The 6,599-nt window shown below is 40.5% G+C and overlaps 1 non-coding gene across 1 annotated transcript; it reads left to right on the top strand.

The window, feature by feature from the left end:
• The first annotated feature begins 1,449 nt into the window (after window positions 1-1,449).
• On the top strand, window positions 1,450-1,557 carry LOC112700444 (small nucleolar RNA R71). The gene has a single exon (XR_003153353.1). It is a non-coding gene; the product is annotated as a small nucleolar RNA R71 (small nucleolar RNA).
• Window positions 1,558-6,599: the final 5,042 nt, after the last annotated feature.

Raw genomic sequence — 6,599 nt, 5'->3', positions numbered from 1 at the left:
TTCTCCTCTATCAACATCAATCACAGCCTTTGCTGTGGCTAGGAAGGGTCTGCCAAGGATGATGGATTCATCCATACACTTCCCAGTCTCTAGGACTATGAAATCAGTAGGGATGTAATGGTCTTCAACCTTTACCAGAACTTCCTCTACAAGTCCATAAGCTTGTTTCCTTGAGCTGTCTGCCATCTCTAGTGAGATTTTTGCAGCTTGCACCTCAAAGATCCCTAGCTTCTCCATTATAGAGAGAGGCATGAGGTTTACACTTGACCCTAGGTCACACAAGGCCTTCTTGAAGGTCATGGTGCCAATGGTACAAGGTATTGAAAACTTCCCAGGGTCTTGTCTCTTTTGAGGTAATTTCTGCCTAGACAAGTCATCCAGTTCTTTGGTGAGCAAAGGGGGTTCATCCTCCCAAGTCTCATTTCCAAATAACTTGTCATTTAGCTTCATGATTGCTCCAAGGTATTTAGCAACTTGCTCTTCAGTGACATACTCATCCTCTTCAGAGGAGGAATACTCATCAGAGCTCATGAATGGCAGAAGTAAGTCCAATGGAATCTCTATGGTCTCATTTTGAGCCTTAGATTCCCATGGTTCCTTATTGGGGAACTAATTGGAGGCCAGTGGACATCCATTGAGGTCTTCCTCAGTGGCGTTCACTGCCTCTTCCTCCTCTCCAAATTCGGCCATGTTGATGGCCTTGCACTCTCCTTTTGGATTTTCTTCTGTATTGCTTGGAAGAGTACTAGGAGGGAGTTCAGTAATTTTCTTGCTCAGCTGACCCACTTGTCCCTCCAAATTTCGAATGGAGGACCTAGTTTTAGTCATGAAACTTTGAGTGGTTTTGATTAGATCAGAGACCATGGTTGCTAAGTCAGAGTTATTCTGCTTAGAACTCTCTGTCTGTTGCTGAGATGATGATGGAAAAGGCTTGCTATTGCTAAACCTGTTTCTTCCACCACTATTATTGTTGAAACCTTGTTGAGGTCTCTGTTGATCCTTCCATGAGAGGTTTGGATGATTTCTCCATGAAGGATTATAGGTGTTTCCATAGGGTTCTCCCATGTAATTCACCTCTTCCATTGAAGGGTTCTCAGGATCATAAGCTTCTTCCTCAGATGAAGCCTCCTTAGTACTGCCTGGTGCATTTTGCTTTCCAGACAGACTTTGAGAGATCATATTGACTTGTTGAGTCAATATCTTGTTCTGAGCCAATATGGCATTCAGAGTGTCAATCTCAAGAACTCCTTTCTTCTGACTAGTCCCATTGATCACAGGATTTCCTTCAGAAGTGTACATGAATTGGTTATTTGCAACCATTTCAATCAGCTCTTGAGCTTCTGTAGGCGTCTTCTTCAGATGAAGAGATCCTCCAGCAGAGCTATCCAAAGACATCTTGGACAGTTCAGAGAGACCATCATAGAAAATACCTATGATGCTCCATTCAGAAAGCATATCAGTGGGACACTTTCTGATTAATTGTTTGTATCTTTCCCAAGCTTCATAGAGGGATTCTCCTTCCTTCTGTCTGAAGGTTTGGACTTCCACTCTAAGCTTACTCAATTTTTGAGGTGGAAAGAACTTTGCCAATAAGGCATTGACTAGCTTTTCCCAAGAGTTCAGGCTTTCTTTAGGTTGTGAGTCCAACCATGTCCTAGCTCTGTCTCTTACAGCAAAACGGAATAGCATAAGTCTGTAGACCTCAGGGTCAACCCCATTAGTCTTGACAGTGTCACAGATTTGCAAGAATTCAGCTAAGAACTGATGAGGATCTTCCAATGGAAGTCCATGGAACTTGCAATTCTGTTGCATTAGAGAAACTAATTGAGGCTTAAGCTCAAAGTTGTTTGCTCCAATGGCAGGGATAGAGATGCTTCTCCCATAGAAGTCGGGAGTAGGTGCAGTAAAGTCACCCAGCACCTTCCTTGCACTGTTGGCATTGTTGTTGTTTTTGACTGCCATGTGTTCTTCTTCTTTGAAGAATTCGGTTAGGTCCTCTACAGAGAGTTGTGCCTTAGCTTCTCTTAGTTTTCGCTTCAAGGTCCTTTCAGGTTCAGGATCAGCCTCAACAAGAATGCTTTTGTCTCTGCTCCTGCTCATATGAAAGAGAAGAGAACAAGAAAATGTGGAATCCTCTATGTCACAGTATAGAGATTCCTTGAGGTGTCAGAGGAAAAGAAAAATGGAAGGCAGAAGTAGAAAATTCGAACTTATCAAAGAAGATGGAGTTCGAATTTTGCATTAAGGAATAGTGTTAGTCCATAAATAGAAGGAAGTGAGAAGAAAGGAAGTAATTTTCGAAAATTAAGTGAAAGATTTCGAAAATTAAGTGAAAACATTTTGAAAAACACTAATTGATTTTCGAAAACCAAGAGTGGAAAAGAAATCAAGTGATTTTTGAAAAAAAAATATGAGATTAGAAATCAAAAAGATTTGATTGAAAGCTATTTTGAATAAGATGTGGTTAAGAAGATATGATTAGTTTTAAAAAGATGTGATTGAGAATATATGATTTGAGAAACATTTAAAAAGATTTGATTTTGAAAATTAATGACTTGGCTATCAAGAAAAGATGTGATTCAAACATTAAACCTTTCTCAATAGAAAAGGCAACATACTTGAAATGTTGAATCAAATCATTAATTGATAGCAAGTATTTTTGAAAATGGAAAGAAATTGAATTTGAAAAAGATTTGATTGAAAAGATATGATTTGAAAAAGATTTGATTTTGAAAAATTTTGAAAACTCGAAAAAAATTTGCATTGAAAACAAAATCTTCCCTCTTGTGCCATCCTAGCGTTAAACGCCCAGAATGGTGCACATTCTGGCGTTTAACGCCCAAAATGCTACCCTTTTGGGCGTTAAACGCCCAACCAGGTACCCTGGCTGGCGTTTAAACGCCAGTCTGTCCTTCTTCACTGGGCGTTTTGAACGCCCAGCTTTTTCTGTGCAATTCCTCTGCAGTATCTTCTGAATCTTCAATTCTCTGTATTATTGACTTGAAAAGACACAAATTAAAAATATTTTTGGATTTTTAATAGTGAGGAATAATCAAAATGCAACTAAAATCAAATAGCAATGTATGCAAGACACCAAACTTAGCAGTTTGTATACTACTGACACTAATGCATATGAGACACGTAAACACTCAAGTCAAGAGAATTCAAAGATCAAAGTAAGAAATCATCAAGAATTACTTGAAGATCCTTAAGACACATGAATGAATGCATGCAATTGACACCAAACTTAAAATGAAACACTAGACTCAAACAAAAATTATTTTTGGATTTTATGATTTTGTAAAAAATTTTTTTGTGCTTTTTCGAAAATAAAGTGAAAAAAGGTATCAAAATTCTTAATGAGAATTCCAACAATCATGCAATGTTTAGTCTAAGACTCCGGTCCAGGAATTAGACATGGCTTCACAGCCAGCCAAGCTTTCAAAGAAAGCTTCGGTCCAAAACACTAGACATGGCCAAAGGCCAGCCAAGCCTTAGCAGATCACTGCTCCAACAGCAAGATTGATAGAAGTCAACATGCTCTTGTGATGATAGGTTGAAACCTTGGTCCAATGAAATTAGACATGGCTTCACAGCCAGCCAGACTTCAACAAATCATCATGAGACTCTAGAATTCATCTTCAAGAACTCTGAAGAAAAAATACCTAATCTAAGCAACAAGATGAACCGTCAGTTGTCCAAACTCAACAATCCCCGGCAACGGTGCCAAAAACTTGGTGCTGTTGCCGGATCAGAAATTTGGCACTGATGTTACCGGACCAAAGCTTGCCGAAATACTCGAACAATCCCCGGCAACGGCGCCAAAAACTTGGTGCACGATATTGTGATCAATACTTTTCACAAATCAAATAATCCCCCGTGATGAAACCAAAAACTTGGTGTTCACTACCATGCCATAAACACAATTTCGCACAACTAACCAGCAAGTGTACTGGGTCGTCCAAGTAATAAACCTTACGCGAGTAAGGGTCGATCCCACAGAGATTGTTGGTATGAAGCAAGCTATGGTCACCTTGTAAATCTTAGTCAAGCAAACTCAAATGGATATGGGTGATATACGAATAAAACTATAAAGATAAAGATAGAGATACTTATGTAATTCATTGGTAGGAATTTCAGATAAGTGTATGAAGATGCTGGTCCCTTTCGTCTCTCTGCTTTCCTACTGTCTTCATCCAATCCTTCTTACTCCTTTCCATGGCAAGCTTAAGCAAGGGTTTCACCGTTGTCAGTGGCTACCTCCCATCCTCTCAGTGGAAATGTTCAACGCACCCTGTCACGGCACGGCTATCCATCTGTCGGTTCTCGATCAGGCCGGAATAGAATCCAATGACTCTTTTGCGTCTGTCACTAACGCCCCGCCTTCAGGAGTTTGAAGCACGTCACAGTCATTCAATCATTGAATCCTACTCAGAATACCACAGACAAGGTTAGACCTTCCGGATTCTCTTGAATGCCGCCATCAGTTCTAGCCTATACCACGAAGATTCCGGTTAAAGAATCCAAGAGATATCCACCCAATCGAAGGTAGAACGGAGGTGGTTGTCAGTCACACGTTCATAGGTAAGAATGATGATGAGTGTCACGGATCATCACATTCATCAAGTTGAAGAACAAGTGATATCTTAGAACAAGAACAAGTGGAATTGAATAGAAGAACAATAGTAATTGCATTAATACTCGAGGTACAGCAGAGCTCCACACCTTAATCTATGGTGTGTAGAAACTCCACCGTTGAAAATACATAAGAACAAGGTCTAGGCATGACCGAATGGCCAGCCTCCCAATGAGGGTTCAATCATCAAAACATGATCAAAAGATCCAAAGATTGAAAGATCTCTCTAATACAATAGTAAAAAGTCCTACTTATAGAAAACTAGTAGCCTAGGGTGTACAGAGATGAGTAAATGACATAAAAATCCACTTCCGGGCCCACTTGGTGTGTGCTTGGGCTGAGCATTGAAGCATTTTCATGTAGAGACTCTTCTTGGAGTTAAACGCCAGCTTTTATGCCAGTTTGGGCGTTTAACTCCCATTTTGGTGCCAGTTCCGGCGTTTAACGCTGGGAATTCTGAGGGTGACTTTGAACGCCGGTTTGGGCCATCAAATCTTGGGCAAAGTATGGACTATCATATATTGCTGGAAAGCCCAGGATGTCTACTTTCCAACACCGTTGAGAGCGCGCCAATTGGGCTTCTGTAGCTCCAGAAAATCCACTTCGAGTGCAGGGAGGTCAGAATCCAACAGCATCTGCAGTCCTTTTTAGTCTCTAAATCAGATTTTTGCTCAGGTCCCTCAATTTCAGCCAGAAAATACCTGAAATCACAGAAAAACACACAAACTCATAGTAAAGTCCAGAAAAGTGAATTTTAACTAAAAACTAATAAAAATATACTAAAAACTAACTAGATCATACTAAAAACATACTAAAAACAATGCCAAAAAGCGTACAAATTATCCGCTCATCAGTGCTCAAGAAGACTCGAATCAACACTTGACCACCTTCTTGAGGATTTGTGACACAGTGAAGTCCAATAGAGTCAACCCGGATGTCTATAGGCTGCTCTTGTTCCCTTTTTCCCTCAGGGAAAGGCATCCAAATGGCTTGAATCCTTCCCAAAAGAAAGCCTGACAAATTGGGAGGAGGTAGTGAATAAGTTTTTGGCAAGGTTTTACCCCCTCAAAGGATCAATAGGCTGAGAACTGAAGTGCAGACGTTCAGACAGCAAGATGGGGAGACACTTTATAAAGCTTAGGAAAGGTTCAAAGACCTAACAAGGAGGTGTCCACCAAATATGTTCAATGAATGGGTGCAGAGTTATTGGCAATGATGGCTTGTCATATGAATCAAAAAAGGCAGTAGACCATTCCTTTGGAGGATCATTGAACAAGAAAAAGACCATTGAAGAAGCCATAGATGTAATTGAGACTGTAGCTGAGAATGACTACTTCTATGCTTCCGAAAGAGGGAACACTAGAGGAGCGATAGAGCTAAACAATGTAGATGCTCTGCTGGCTCAGAGCAAGCTCATTACCAAGCAGCTAGCTGACCTCACCAAGAAGATGGAGAGGAACCAAGTGGCAGTAATCACCACCTCCTCAACAACCCAAGAAGGAGTTGAAGAAGAAGCAGAGGGTAACCTTGAGCAAGCCAACTACATTGGGAATTCACCTAGACAGAACCATGATCCATACTCCAAGACATACAACCCTGGAAGGAGGAACCACCCAAACTTTGGGTGGTGGAATCAGCAAGATTAAAGCCAAGACCAGAGACGTTACAACTCCAACAACAATGCAGCTCATCAACAATTCACACAGAGGACATATCAACACCCCCACAACAACACTTCTCCACACCCATATCAAAACCACAACAACACCTCTCATCCTTCCACCTCTACTCCCAATCCACCATCATTTGATGACAAGCTGATGAGCGGATAATTTATACGCTTTTTGGCATTGTTTTTAGGTAGTTTTTAGTATGATCTAGTTACTTTTAGGGATATTTTCATTAGTTTTTATGATAAATTCACATTTCTGGACTTTACTATGAGTTTGTGTGTTTTTCTGTG

The sequence above is a fragment of the Arachis hypogaea genome, chromosome 6 (assembly GCF_003086295.3).
Source record: "Arachis hypogaea cultivar Tifrunner chromosome 6, arahy.Tifrunner.gnm2.J5K5, whole genome shotgun sequence".
Lineage (NCBI taxonomy): Eukaryota > Viridiplantae > Streptophyta > Magnoliopsida > Fabales > Fabaceae > Arachis > Arachis hypogaea.
Note: the sequence above shows the minus strand (reverse complement) of the source record. Positions and strands in the feature narration are given on the sequence as shown.